Source organism: Mustela nivalis, assembly GCF_964662115.1.
Source record: "Mustela nivalis genome assembly, chromosome: 9".
NCBI classification, from domain to species: Eukaryota; Metazoa; Chordata; class Mammalia; order Carnivora; family Mustelidae; genus Mustela; species Mustela nivalis.
This window is the reverse complement of record NC_139028.1, coordinates 12,792,718-12,807,065: the sequence shown is the minus strand read 5'-3', so window position 1 is coordinate 12,807,065 and position 14,348 is coordinate 12,792,718. Positions and strand designations below refer to the sequence as shown.

The following is a 14,348-nucleotide window of genomic DNA, read 5'->3' as shown; positions in this document are numbered from 1 at the left end:
TTCTTACTTGTAAACTGGAGAAGATAACAGTTTGTGCCTTGTAGGGGAACTTGTGAGCTGAGGTGGCTGACTACACTGCCTGGCTCATGGTACTGCTCTGTGGAGTTTGGTGGTCGCCTGCCATCAGCCCTCCATTCCTGGGTGTTGTTTCAGGACGTGCCAGAGGTCCTGAGATTGGGCAGACGGCAGTGTAGCAAGACAGAAGAATAAGGGTTAGCAGTGATTGCTTTTTTTCTCCTAATGTTCTCATCTTTAAAATCCTGGTATCTAATAGCTTCCTAAATAGGAGATTTCTTCTGTCTCTGAACACACTTTTTTGTACCTCCTTTATGCATTGTTATTTTCTTCCTTGTGTGATAGCCGTTTATGGCCATTTTACATTTCTAATGGATGGAGTCCTTCACAGCAGGAATAAAGACTTTTTCCTTTTTCCGTCTTGACACCCTTAGCACATAAATGCGTGAATGAATGAGGGATGACAAGGGTCTTGAGGCTTCCTTTACCTTCTGCCACACTCCCTGCATGTGTCCTTTCATTGGTCTTTATTCTAAGGATGTTTGGCTGGAGCTTTATTTATTTATTTATTTTTTGTTTGGCAGAACTCTTTTTTAATTTTGTTATTTTTCTTTCTTTTTTTTTTTTAAGCCTCTTATTTACTTTCTTAATTTTGTTATTTTTTAAAATTTATTTTAGAGATGGAGACAAAGTGTGAACAGGGGAAGGGGCAGAGGGAGAGAATATCCAAGCAGACTCCCTCTGAGCGCAGAACCGGACGTCGGGCTTGATCTCGTGACCCATGAGATCAGGACTTGAGCTGAAATCAAGAGTTGGCTGGTTTACCAACTGAGCCACCCCGGTGCCTGGTTGGCAGAACTCTTGTTCACTCGGGTTTTCATTCCTACCTCTGGCAACTGTCCAGACACTCGGATTCTGCTTTGCAGTTTTTCCTTATCTGACCCAGCAATCAGAAAAATGCACTTTAGCAGATATCCAGTATCCTTTATACTCATTGTTTTAAACTCTCGGTATTAAAACACACCTCCCAGATTTAAGTTTGAATGGCTGGCTGTAGCCAGAGAGCCATGGGGGAGGCTGATGGGTGGATGTGTTATTACCACATGGGAAGTATGTGGCGGGATAGTTTGTACATAGAGGGACAGGCACAAAAAGGGAAAAGAGTAGCCTTTTCAGCAACTGGGTGCTAAATATAGGGGAAACATTTGGGGCCTGTTTTCATTATGAGAAGGATGTATTCTAGGTAACCCCAGCTCCTGATAAACTTGCCTCACTAGTAGATAATTTTTCCCTTTGAATAAGACTATCAGATCACTCACTCAATAAAAGTTTATCGAGGACGCAGTATGCACCAAGCATTCACAATAAGAAGCACTGTATGTTTTCTAGACGGCTTCACGTGTAACTTGGGCTTCGGCCATTTGTTGCTGTCGTGCAAATGACAACGGCTGTGACCGGAGGCTCTGGGTTTCCTAGGATCCCTGAGATGTATTTAATTGGATGCCATTTAGCAGTTTACGTCCTAATACCTGTACTGTAATCGTATATGAAAAAATGCATATTTCTTACCATGACTACCGAGTTTGCATCTCTAGCAAGCATCTTCAATGTTTATTTCACGTATTTGTCCTTTCCCTGTTGAAGAAATGGTAAGCCTTTTTAGGTTATATTTTCAGTATTTTATACTGATGAAAAATGAGTTCCCGTTCATTTTAAAGATGCAGTCGCGTATAACAAGATCAGAATCCTTTACATTCCACTAACTGTATTTACAGTTGTATTTTGTGTGTTTCTTTCAAGTCTTTTATTTCTAAATTTTGTGAGGATGTGTGATGGTATATACGAAGGGACTTTTGGGTACAGTAATTTATTTTCTCTAAGTGTAATGTTGACTTAGAATTCTAATATTTTATTTTTTTAAAGATTTTATTTGAGAGAGAGAGTGTAAACATGAGTGGGAGGAGGGGCAGAGGGAGAAGCAAGACTACCCATTGAGCAGGGAGCCTGATGTGGGACTTGAACCCAGGACCCTGAGGTCATGACCTAAGCCACCCAGGTGCCCCAGTATTTATTTACTTTAGAGAGACAGAGAGAGAGAGAACGTGCAAGGGAGCAAGGGTTAGGCAGAATGGGGAGAGGGAGACACTCTCAAGTGGACTCCGCACTAATCGGGGCTCCATCTCGCAACCCTGAGATCATGACCTGAGCCAAAATCAAGAGCCACCCAGGCACCTGTAGAGTGCTAATATTTTAATTCTTATTAGTTTTTCTACATCTTTTCATTTATTTGTTATCTAAGATGGTAAGCTTTTGAGGGCACAGAGTTTACCCTACTCTATTTGTAGCACGATGCAGGACATGCGTTCATTTGTTCTTTCATTTGCTACACCTCGAGCCTCTGTGGTGTTCTAGGTTCTAGACCCCTCTCTGGCCTACAAGAGATGACTAGGGTTTAGTTTGAGAGAGTTCATGATCGAGTCGCGTTTAGTAGAGGTGAGCACAAGGTACAGAGGGCACGAAGGAAGGCAGAAATCAAAGTCACCAGGGTGAGGTAGGGTTGGAAAGCGTGGCCGAGAGGGTGATCAGGAATTGGAGGCATTAATAGGAGTTTTCAAGGTGAACTGGGAGAGGAAGAGTGTTTTGCTTAAGGAACGGCAAGTCGCTTGGTGTGAGGGGGGCGTGGGTGTGAGGAGGCAAGGCCACTAGTCGTCGGTCCGTGGACATCTGTGCACTGTGCACACCTGTGATTGTCTGGCAACGGGCCTGGCCCTTGGGCTCCTCCTTTCTGTTCAGTTTCCTCCTTTCAAACGTGAAGGCCCAGGGGTTTTTGAAGGCGTCGTTTAGTGGTGAACTGTAGAGCCTTCATCCGTTGATGGGACAGACATCTCCTGAGGGTTCCTTGTGGGCACAGCAAGGTCTCTGGGTGGCTTGCAGCTCTGCCGAGCGGGACCTTTCCTTAAGGTCACGTAAGCAAGGATGTAAGTGGCTGTCTGTGGCTCGTGTAAGTGCAACACTGAGGAACTCTAGATCCTGCCTGTCTCCAACATATCTCCTCCCTTCTCCCTTGCCTCGGTGAGATTATTTAATTCACATCTGTCCCCTCTACTGACACCAGGAGGGGAGAAGTGCTACTTACTTTTTAGTCACTGTTGTCTACTCTGCTGAGCACACTGCCTACCTTATTTTAGATACACGATGAACACCAGATGATTGAATGAGTCCCTAATTCCCAACAGGAATTTTATATTTTATCTTTTATTATCTTTTTAAGATTTTACTTATTTATTTGACAGAGAGAGAGAGAGAGAGAGAGCGTGAGAGCATGTGTACAAGCAGGGGGAGCAGCAGGCAGAGAGGGAGAAGCAGGGGAGCCTGACCTTGGGCTCCATCCCTGGACCCTGGATCATGACCTGAGCTGAAGGCAGACGCTTAACCAACTGAGCCACCCGGGTGCCCCCCCCCATAGGAATTTTACAATAGATCTCTTTTCTTTTCTTTTAAGATTATTTATTTTAGAGAGAGAGAGGGGGGAGTGAGGGAGGGTGAGTGGGGGGAGGGGCGGAGGGAGAGAATCCTAAGCAGACTCCCTGCTGAGTACAGAGCCCCACGAAGGGCTCGATCTCAGGACCCTGAAATCACAACTGAGCCTAAGTCAAGAGTCAGGTGCTCAGCCCGCCGAGCCACCCAGGCACCCTCACAGAGCCGTCCGTGCTCCCACGGCCCTCCGGGGCTGGCCACCCATGCAGTCTCCAACTCGTAGCCTCCACAAACCACAGGGTGACCAGCGGGCTCCTGCATGTCTCCTTCTGTGCTGGGGAAGAGCCAGTGGCCGGGCTCAGGTGCGTCCTGCCAGGTGATTAAGGAGGAGAGAGGGGATGAACCCCAGGATGGGGCCTCTTGGGCACCAGCTTCACTGCTCACTGATCTCACTGCCGCTGTTCTGGGCCCTGCTGGCAGGCTGTTCTAGAATCCTGGCAGCTGCTCTGGAAAGAGGAGGAGGCCATCTCTCTGGGTTGTGGCCCACAAGCTCTAAGAGCTTGGAGGGAGGGGGTGGGTGGAGGAATGATTTTTGGCTGGACAGCGTGTACCTTTTTATTAGCTTCTTAGTGCGGCAGGGAGTTGGTAAAGGGACAGGCGGTCAGTGTCCCCATGCAGCGTGGGACGGAGGTGAGTGTGGACGAGGGTGGACGTCACTTCACTCCAGCGTGCCCTGACTGGGCCCCTGCAGGTGTCTGCCCCAGACTGCCGTCCTCTCCCTCCTGCAGAGCAGCTGCACACACCACCTTTGAGTTACTCCTGCTGATCTCTGCTCCTTTCTTCAAGCTGATTGGGCCATGAATGAGAGGATGGCTTTCCAGTGCTTATTCCCACCTTATTCTCTTTCTTTTTAAATTTTTTTTTTATCATTAACATATAATGTATTGTTTGTTGGGGGGAGGGGGCGTGGTAACAGGTCTGTGAATTGTCAGGCTCACACAATTCCCAGCACTCCCCGAGTCCATCACCCATCGCCCCGTCCCTCCCGCCTCCCTCCCCCCAGCAGCCCTCAGTTTGTTTCCTGAGATGAAGAGTCTCTTAGGGTTTGCCTCCCTCCTCGGTCCCATCTTGTTCATTTTTTTCCCTCCCTACCCCCCACGGCGCCCTACCCTGCTTCTGAAGTTCCTCGTATCAGAGAGATCATCTGATAATTGTCCCTTTCTGACTGACTCACTTATTTTGCTTAACACAATACCCTCTAGTTCCATCAACATCGTTGCAAATGACAAGATTTCTTTTTTCTTTTCTTTTTTTTTTTTTTTGATTTCTGCTCCATCTTTTTCTTTTTTTAAAAAAGATTTATATATTTATTTGAGAGAGAGAGAGCATGGGGAGGGGCCGAGGGGGAGGAAGAGGGACGAGCCGACTCTGCTTAGGGAGACACGGAGCTCGCATGATCTCATGACCCCGAGCCCACCAGCCTGACCCAAACCAAGCCCAACCCACTGTGCCCCCCACATGCCCCAATTCCCCATCCTGACAGCACTTCCGGGCTATTTCCAGGGTCCACCTCCCCCTTCAGTCCCTGCGCTCAGGACTTCAGAGCGGGCCTCTGTTGTCTCTCACGCGGACTCTTGTCCCAGTGGCCATCCGTGCACTTCCTGCTCTAGCATCTCCCGTCACAGGAGCCAGAGTGCTGCCGTATAACACCGGACGCTGTCAGAGCTGCCGTCAAGTGAGAATTCACCCGTGTCAGGCGTCTGACTTCCCTTCATCCACCAGGTCTTACAACAATCCTGTGCAAATATTTTTAGTCCTGTTGGTGGCAGGTCAGTACCCTGCCCCCAGGCGCGGCTGAGAGGCAGACTCAGGACATTTTCTTTTGATCTTAAGGACCAGACCTGCTTTACTCTTTCAGAAATCCCATCACATCCTGTTCAGCTTCCTCTGGGGACCTGCACCGGGTTTGCAAACCAGGGTGCTTTTGGGGTTCCCTGGAGACTCCTCAGGGGCTCTTGTGGGGCAGGTTGGGACTTGGTGGGCTCCTGGGCTGGTCTCTGGCACCCATCAGATCTGTTGCTCTGCCTGGTGTGTGGTTAGGTTTTTATGCCGGATGGTTGCAGAAAGGGTTCTGGAGCTAAAAAGTCTGAGAGCAACTGGTGATGGGATAGAGCTCTGGTTGTGGGGGGGGTTCCTATCCCCCCTTCCCGTGCCTCCTCCTCCTTCTTCCCCTGAACACAATGATTACATTTTTAGTGGTTTTCATTGTGGTAAAATATAAATCATAAAATTTACCTTTGTAACCATTTTTTAAAAGGTTTTATTTATTTATTTGACAGAGAGATCACAAGTAGGCAGAGAGGCAGGCAGAGAGAGAGGGGGAAGCAGGCTCCCTACTGAGCAGAGAGCCCTATGCGGGGCTCGATCCCAGGACCCTGAGATCATGACCTGAGCCGAAGGCAGAGGCTTAACCCACTGAGCCACTCAGGCACCCACTGTAACCATTTTTAAGGGTACAATTCGGTCACGTGAAGTACATTCACAGTGTTGCACACCCATCACCACTGTCCACTTCAAGAATTTGTTGTTCGTCCCATACAGAAACCCTGTCCCTGTCGAATGCTAACTCCGCGTCCCCCTCTCTCCTCAGCCGCGGGTAAGCACCGTCCCGCTTCTTTCTGTCTCTATGAACTGACTATTCTCGGTCCCTCATGGAAGTGCTGTCACGCAGTATTTGTCCTTTTAGGAGGGCCAACCCTGACAGGAATGACAGAGGCCGCCCGTCACTGGCCCCCATGCCTCTCCGGGCTCATCATCCCTCTCCCACAATGTCTGTCTCTGAGGATAGCAACGAGCCTGTGATTGCCTGCACACACCTTCCCACCTGTAGCTTCCTCCACGGAGGGTTGTCTTATCCCCCCTCTTCGGGCTGCGTAGAGACCCTGTAGATGGCCCCGAGTCGGGCGGTTTTCTTCCCTCTCTTCACACACGTCTTGGCTTCGGGGCCCTTCGTCCATCTCCTTCTGGTCCCGTTCCTCACTCATTGCATGGACCGTATTGGGCCGTAGGGGTCGTCATCACCAGCCTGGGAGAATGTGTTAAGGCTGGGGATGGCAGTTCGTCTGAAATACCGGTACAGCTGACGTCGTGCCTGGCTTTGACCCGAAGCCGTGGCTCTGGATTTCTAGGAACAGTGCTAGCCTGCGGGCGGCGGGACTTGTCGATCAGATGCCCGTGTTAGGGCTGAGGTTCAAGCGGGCTGTTTGCCCTGGACGGTAGCCGCGTCTGGGGAAGAAGTGAGTTGCCTCCCAGGGTAACTGCTTGTGTATGTAAGTTTGGGTAAGTTTATTAAAAAAAAGGTATAAAGCCTTCCTTGTAGTATTATTTATTGAGGATCATCAGAGAAAAACGGATCCTTTCACACAGGTGAATTTGCAGGTTACTTAAAACGCACTCTTTTGAGTATTAAAGTTTACTTTAAAATCCAGTTGAGTGGCTTTAGGCATGAAATGGATGACTCACTTCTGTAAACTAATTCATGATTTGGGGCAGCAGTTCTTCCACATTTTATTGATTTGTATTGGACAGCTTTCGAGGGCATGCCGCTATTTTGTGGGTGTATTTGCAACTAATCCTGAGATTTTGCCCAGAAAAAAACAAAACATTATTTAAATATCTTCGTGGTAGGGGCACCTGAGTGGCTCAGCCGGTCAAGTGTCTGACTCTCAATGTGAGCTCAGGTCATGATCTCAGGGTCGTGAGATTGAACCCCCCCTTGGACTCTGTGCTGGGCGTGGAGTTTGCTCACGAGACTCTCTCCCTCTCCCTCTGCCCCTTCCCCTACCTCTCTCCCTCTCTTAAAAAAGAAAGAAAGAAAGTCTTTATGGTATATTTACTTATTTATTTATTAAGATTTTTTTTATTTATTTGACACATAGAAATCACAAGTAGGCAGAGAGGCAGGCAGAGAGAGAGGGGGAAGCAGGCTCCCTGCCAAGCAGAGAGCCGATGCGGGCCTCGATTCCATGACCCTGGGATCACGACCTGAGCCGAAGGCAGAGGCTTAACCCACTGAGCCACCCAGGCGCCCCCTTTATGGCATATTTAAAACAAATGTATGAGACTATTCACCTTTTAGTAACGCGTATTCATAACACCTTTTCTTCACCATTCAGGATTATTCTCGTAAAGTTTAATTATTCTGCTGAGCGGCAGTAATAAGAATATGTTCAGGGGCCAGTGAAGTCAATTATTTGTCTTTTTTTTTTTTCTACAGTTGTCACATGTGATTTTTTCTGTGTTACTGAACATATCTCCGGAAGTCTGCATTTTTTCTAAATGAAGACTTCTGTGCTGACCCTGTAGAAACCAGATAACCCGATTTCTCAGAATTGCTTGTGGTGAAAGTATTAGTGGGCCGTGAATAAAGATTTAAATAATTTTCATTTTAATAAATTATAGTAACTTTTAGTCCATAGATTTGAGGTCTTTTATTTTTAAATGGTGACAGATGTCTGTGTTAATTAAAGTCATCAGATAAGCGATACAGCACAAAAATTTGGCTACTTGTGTAAATGAGGCAGAGAGAGAGTCTATGAAAAAATCATAGTTAAGTCCCAAACCTCTTTCTAGTCATTTCTTGCAAGATAGCATGCTTAAGGAACATACTGACTCCGTTTCTTCAGTCCAACAAATCCTTAGTGAGAGTCTGAGGCCGGTATTATGGTGTGTGATGTCCAGCTAGCCAGAGTCGTACTGGGACAACCCTGCTTGGAAGAGTTTAGAAGAGGGGCGTCTGGCTGGTTCAGTCAGGGGAGCATGTGACTCTTGATCTCGGGGTTGTGGGTTCAGGCCCCATGTTGGGTGTAGAGATTACTTAAAAAATAAAAAAATTTTAAAAAGATTTTATTTATTTGACAGAGAGAGAGAGAGAGATCACAAGTAGGCAGAGAGGCAGGCAGAGAAAGAGGGGGAAGCAGGCTCCCTGCTGAGCAGAGAGCCCAAAAATAAAATCTTAAAAAAAAAAAAGTGTCTACAAGGACCATTTCTTAAGCTTTCCACAGTGGTATCAAGCCAAAGTTAAAAAAAAAAAATTAATAATATAAAATAAAGTCTTTGTTGGGTAAAGCTGAGTTGGTGAACTTAGAGCAACCTCTCTGTTCCGGGGCCTCAGAGAGGCTTGTCAGTGTTGTCCTACAGTAAATTTCTGCGGTAAGCATTATAATGCTGTCATTGGCAGCCTCATTGGACACACGTGGAAACTGAGGCATGGAGGGGTTAGGTATTTCCCTCAGAGTCACACGATTACACAGCAGGAAGGAGGGCAACGAGGTTTCACCCTGTTCCTCTGTGAATTTCTAAAAAGTATGCTTTTACTGTCTTTTCTTTTACTTTATTAAAAGGGTATCATACTATAGACAGTCTGTCGTGATTTAGTTCCCCTTCCGTGTCACACTGCTAAGATTGATCTGTGCAGTTGCCTAATGCTGCAGGAACCCTCACTTGGACTCTATGTAATATTCTTTCCTGTGCATAAACTGTACTTTATTAATTCAGTTAATGGGCATTTGGGTTTTTTCCAGGTTTTTTCTTATAGTGAACAGGACTTCCAGGAACAGTCTGCTATATGTCTTCTATTGATCACGTATACGCACTTCTTTTTTTTTTTCCCCCAAGCAAGTGAGAGAAAGAAAGCATGAGTGGGAAGAAGGGCAGAGGGAGAGGGAAAGAATCTTCAGCAGGTTCCACGCTCAACGCAGAGCCCGATGTGGGGCTCCAGCTCATGACCCTGAGATCACGACCTGAGCCAAAATCAAGAGTCTGAGCTCAACTGCCTAAGCCACCCAGGTGCCCAGCACTTCTGATACACACACACACACACACACACACACACACACACACACACACACACCCATGCATACAGAGTATCTGAGGGTGGGCGGGGGTGCGGACAGCTAGATGCTAGGGCAGGTGACTTCAACTTCACAGAATGCTGAACTGTTCCCGAAGCGGTTGTACCAGTTTACGAAGCCACCCGCTGAGTATGGGAACAAACATCCTTTCTAACACTTGGTATTATTAGACTTTTAAACTTCTGAATATATATTCCAATGAATATAAAAGGTGTCTCTAATCTGCACATCCCTGATCCCCGGTGCAGGTGGGGCTCTGTTCATAGGCCTTCGTGTTTCCACTTTGGAAAGATGCCCCTATTACCTGTGGAAGAGCCATGTTGAGTGATGCCTGGGTGACTCAGTGGGGAAAGCGTCGGCCTTCGGCTCAGGTCATGATCTTGGGGTCCTGGGATTGAGCTCTGCATCAGGCTCCCTGCTTAACAGGGAACCAGCTTCTCCCTCTCCCTCTGCAGCTCCCCCTGCTTGGTCTCTCTCTGTTAAATAAGTAAATAAAATCTTAAAAAAAAAAAAAAAGAACCATGTTTTGCACGTTGTTTTTATAATAAATGGTTTGCCCTATACACGGTGCAATTTACATGGATTTTAAGGATACCCCCTGAGAGTCGAAAAAGTTGGGGTTGACTGCAGGTTCCCCACAAATGGTGATTTACTTCTCTTTGCCTAATACAGGCATTCTGTTGAAAAGCTTGAGAGTTGGCTGGGTTAAATCAGGAGCAGGGAAGCTGACTAAGGAGGGGAGTGGGTTTTTCTGGTGTGAGCCCTTGTGGAGGGTTGAAAAGCTCACAAGCTCACAGGAAATCTCCCTTCCGCCTCCGCCTCCCCATCCCTCCAGGCCACGTGCCAGGAACTTTCTAGAGCAGACTCAGATTGCTCTTTTCTAGTGCCTGGTTGATGTTTGATGAGTGTATTAGTGAGAAATGCAGCTCCCCACTGGTGTAGGTAAAACAGAGGATTTACAGCGTCACAGAGTTTGAGGAGGAGAATGTGCCAAACCGCAGAGGGCGGGGACAGGGCTGGGGCCCGGAACCCTGCCACATGGGGGTTTTCTGTCTGTGCTCTGGCTGCTGTTCATTTCCTTCTTTTAACTGCCCACTGGTTGCTTGTCCTCACTCCAGGATCGCCTTTGATGGTTTAAGCCACACGCAGAAACCAGCAGTTTTGTTTTGATCATCTGCAGGAAGGTTCATTGAGATTTTACAACAGTTAAAAAAAAAAAAACAATGGCCCTTCAGAACTTCTGATGTAGCCTCCGTGAGAATTTAGTTTGATGGTCTGTGGCTTCTTGGCTGCTTGCTGAGAACAGGGTTAGTCTGTTTCCTTCCGTGCCTGTGCCAGACCTGGGTGGGTGGAGAGAGGGAGGCGCACCTGTTGTAAATGTCATCATCCAGACTCTCGAAACAGCAGGGTACTGCTTGGCCCGGACTAAGCCCGTCCTTGAGAATCCGCCCTTCCCCCACCCCTGCACCCTTCTTGCCCGCCCGCCTGGGGCTCCTGTTCCTGGCCTCTGGAGCAGGTTCCCGTGGGTGCCTCCGGCTGAATTCTCACAGAGGCGTCTGGGGGTTGGGAGGGTCCTGGAGGTGAGAGGCCAGTCCTCACATACTGACCACAGTTAATGCTGCCCCTGTCCCCACATCTGTCGAGGCTGTAGGCTTCACAGTCCTGTCACAGGTAACCAAAGAGAATCGGCAACGTGCCCACGTGTTTCATGCTTTCTCATTTCAACCAGTCCCACGTCAGAGGACAGAGGGAGGCTATCGTATGTAGATATTATGTCCTCTCTTGTTTCCATGAGAATACCACTTATTAAGATCAAACACACCATCAAATGGGTGGTGCTAAGCTGTGCCAACTGTTAGAGATGCAGGATAATTTGTATCACTTGATCTCCTCGCGTGGTGTCAGAATCTTCCATATTACAGGATTTATTTTTGTTATCATCAGGGAGGCAGTGGCTAGAATGGGGGAAAACAGAGACTTGGTGATTTTCTGACCTTAGGGACATTTCTCACTGGGGCAGGCGTGTACACGTGATCCCTATCCCAGGAGAGGTTTTGTGAGTTTTATTTATTTATTTATTAGAAAGGTTTTATTTATTTATTTGACAGAGTGAGAGTACAAGCAGGGGGAGCAGCAGGCAGAAGGTGTTTGAGAGAGGGAGGGAGAAAAGAGAGACCGAGAAGCAGACTCCCCGGCTAACAGGGAGCTCGATGTGGGACTCGATCCCAGGACCCTGAAATCATGACCTGAGCTGAAGGCAGATGCTTAAACGACTGAGCCACCAGGCACCCATTTTGTGAGTTTTAAGTGGAGTAACACAGATAAACACTTAGTATGGCGCTGGCCCCGCCGTTATTTTTATGAAGCCACCTCACTTTTGTTGAGATAATGAAAAAGGTTTTCTGAGTCCCGGCTAGATGCCAGCAGCGTACTCCTGTGCGACAGAGACGAGGAACCCACTCTTATTGGGTTGCTCTCCAGGTTCTGCCATTCGCTAGCTGTGTGATACTGGGCATGATGTGCGACATCTCTGTGCCTCCGTTTCGTTATAAAAACCAACAACAGAGCACCTACCTCTTAGGACTGTTGGGAGGATTGAATGAAACAGGACTGTGAAATCCTGCAATTGTTAGGACAGGGCCTGGTATATAGAAAGAGTGCACTCGGGGTGTTAGATACTATTCTCACTGTTAAGAGTAACAGTGTTAACAGTCACAGCGGTAATTAAATAGTAACTACAACCATGACAGTAACAGTACTAGATACTGTTCTCCAGACAGAAGGGGTGTCTTATGTTTTAGTTATGACACTGCCTGGAGGTAGCACAGGTGAAGGGGTCCCCCAAGGTTGCCCTCCCCCAGCTCCCTACCCCCCACTTCAGACACTGGTCAAGATTGCCAGGTTGGCACCTTGTACTTCTGACTGACCAACTGCAAATCAGAGGCTCCCACGACCTCCGCCTTGGGTTCAGTGATTTGCTAGAGCAGCTCACAAAACTCAGGGAAACAGTTTATTTATTAAATTACCAGTTGATGATGAAAAGGTACAACTCAGAAACAGCCAGGTAGAAGAGATGCATAGGGCGAGGTAGTGGGGAAGGAAGGAAAAGGGCAGGGAACTTCACCCTCCTAGCACCTCAGTGTGCTCACCAAACCTGGAAGGTCTCGGAGTTCCTTGGTTAGGATTTAAAAAAAAAAAAATTATTTATTAATTTTAGAGAGAGCACGTGGTGGGGGAGGGGCAGAGGGCAAGGGAGGGAATCCTCAGGCAGACTCCGTGCTGACCGAGGAGCTCAGAGCCTGGGATCATGACCTGAGCTGAGACCAAGAGCCAAGTGCTTAATGTACTGAGCCACCCAGCCTTCCCTTTAGTTAGGGGTTTTAGGGATGGTGTCATTATATAGGCACAGGTGATGAGCTCATTGGTCGTCAGGGCATGGCTCAGCCTCCAGCCCCTCTCCCCATCCTGGGGGGGCGGGGTGAAGGATCCAAGCCTCCAAGTCCAGGCTGGTTCCCCCGGAAACCAGCTCCCCTCTCCTCAGGGGCTTTCCAGAAGTCACCTCATCAACATAAACTTGGGTGTCCTTGAAGGGGGCTTGTCATGAAGAACAGAAGATGCTCCTCTTTCTCTTATCACTTTTAGGAGCTCTGGGGAAGGCAAGATCAAAAACATATATTCTTTATCATATCCCAGTTTGGGAGGTGATGTATTCCCAGGTTCACATGGAAAAATTCACATGGGAATTTTTGAGGAACCTTATTCTGCCTCCTCCATTTGGTAATAGAATCTAAACGTGGTTCCGAGAAGAAAATAGAGCCCCAAGACCCCTAGATGCTGGTGAAAAACTAAACAATAATTTATAAAATGTCAAGGAAACGTTTTCTCGACTCCTCTAACCCACCGCCTTTGGTCAGCGTTTGAAGTAATCAACCGAGCTGTGCTAGACTCGGTTTTAAGCTGCAGGACATGCTTGAAAGAGATTGGGTGGCCGTTCCTCTGCGCGGGAGCTGCATGGACGGGCTGCGGGCACGGAGGGTGATGGACGGTACGCGCTGTTCCTGCTGCTGGGACAGCAGTTCCTGTCCTTGTGTCTTGACCCGAACAACTTGTCTTCGTTGGTCAAGTCAGATGAAGTATCACCTTGTGAGGAAAGCCTCCCACGGAGTCTCACATTAGGTTAGGTCCCCTCGTGCTGTTTTTGACAAAACGGATGGACCTCAAGGACGCTACATGGAATAAGTCCAACTGTTCCTTGTTTTTCTTCGCTGCTGTGTTAAGAGCTGGGTGAAGGCGGGGCTGGTCACTTCCCTGTCCTCGGAGCCTGGCTGTGTCTGGGACCTACTTGGTAGTAAAAAATACTTGCTGGATTGAACAGGATACTGTTAAGAAGATGGTAATAAAAAGGTCACTGTGGGCTGTTGAACTTGCTGTTGTGGGACGATTTCTCCCAAGCAGATGAGAATTTGTACACATTCTGCTCTCTAGGTAGGAGTCTGGGAGGGGGACAGCAAGAGCTACCCAACTCTTCCGAAAAGGCACAGATATAAACTCGATTTGAGCATCCCTGAGACAGGTCAGCTCCGTCAGACCAGGCTGCCGTGTTGCAGGCTGTGGTGTGGTTTCCCTCACATCCTTCGGTGGCCATTTCCTGTCCCTGCATACTTCTTTCTGCCTGCCTGTGTGTGTGTGTGTGTGTGCACGCGCAAAGGCTCAGAAGCCAACCAAGGCGGGGAGTGCTGACCCCTTCAACTAGCGTTCACTTGATTTTCTGCCAAACTCTAATTTTCCAGAAGATTTGATACTACTAGCTTTCTCTTCTTGGCTGTGGGATGACATTGTGATGATTAAAGTGGACACGTATTAGGGAAGGTTGTGTCCTTCATTAGTGCAGATGGTATTGATTAAATCGACTGGAGTGTGTTAGGCTATATTTGCCCACAAAAT

The 14,348-nt window shown here is 47.8% G+C and overlaps 1 protein-coding gene across 5 annotated transcripts in view; it reads left to right on the top strand.

The window, feature by feature from the left end:
• The window catches only part of SLC35F2 (solute carrier family 35 member F2), a 50,264-nt gene that overhangs the window by 1,692 nt on the left and 34,224 nt on the right, over positions 1 to 14,348 (top strand). The window lies entirely within an intron of this gene.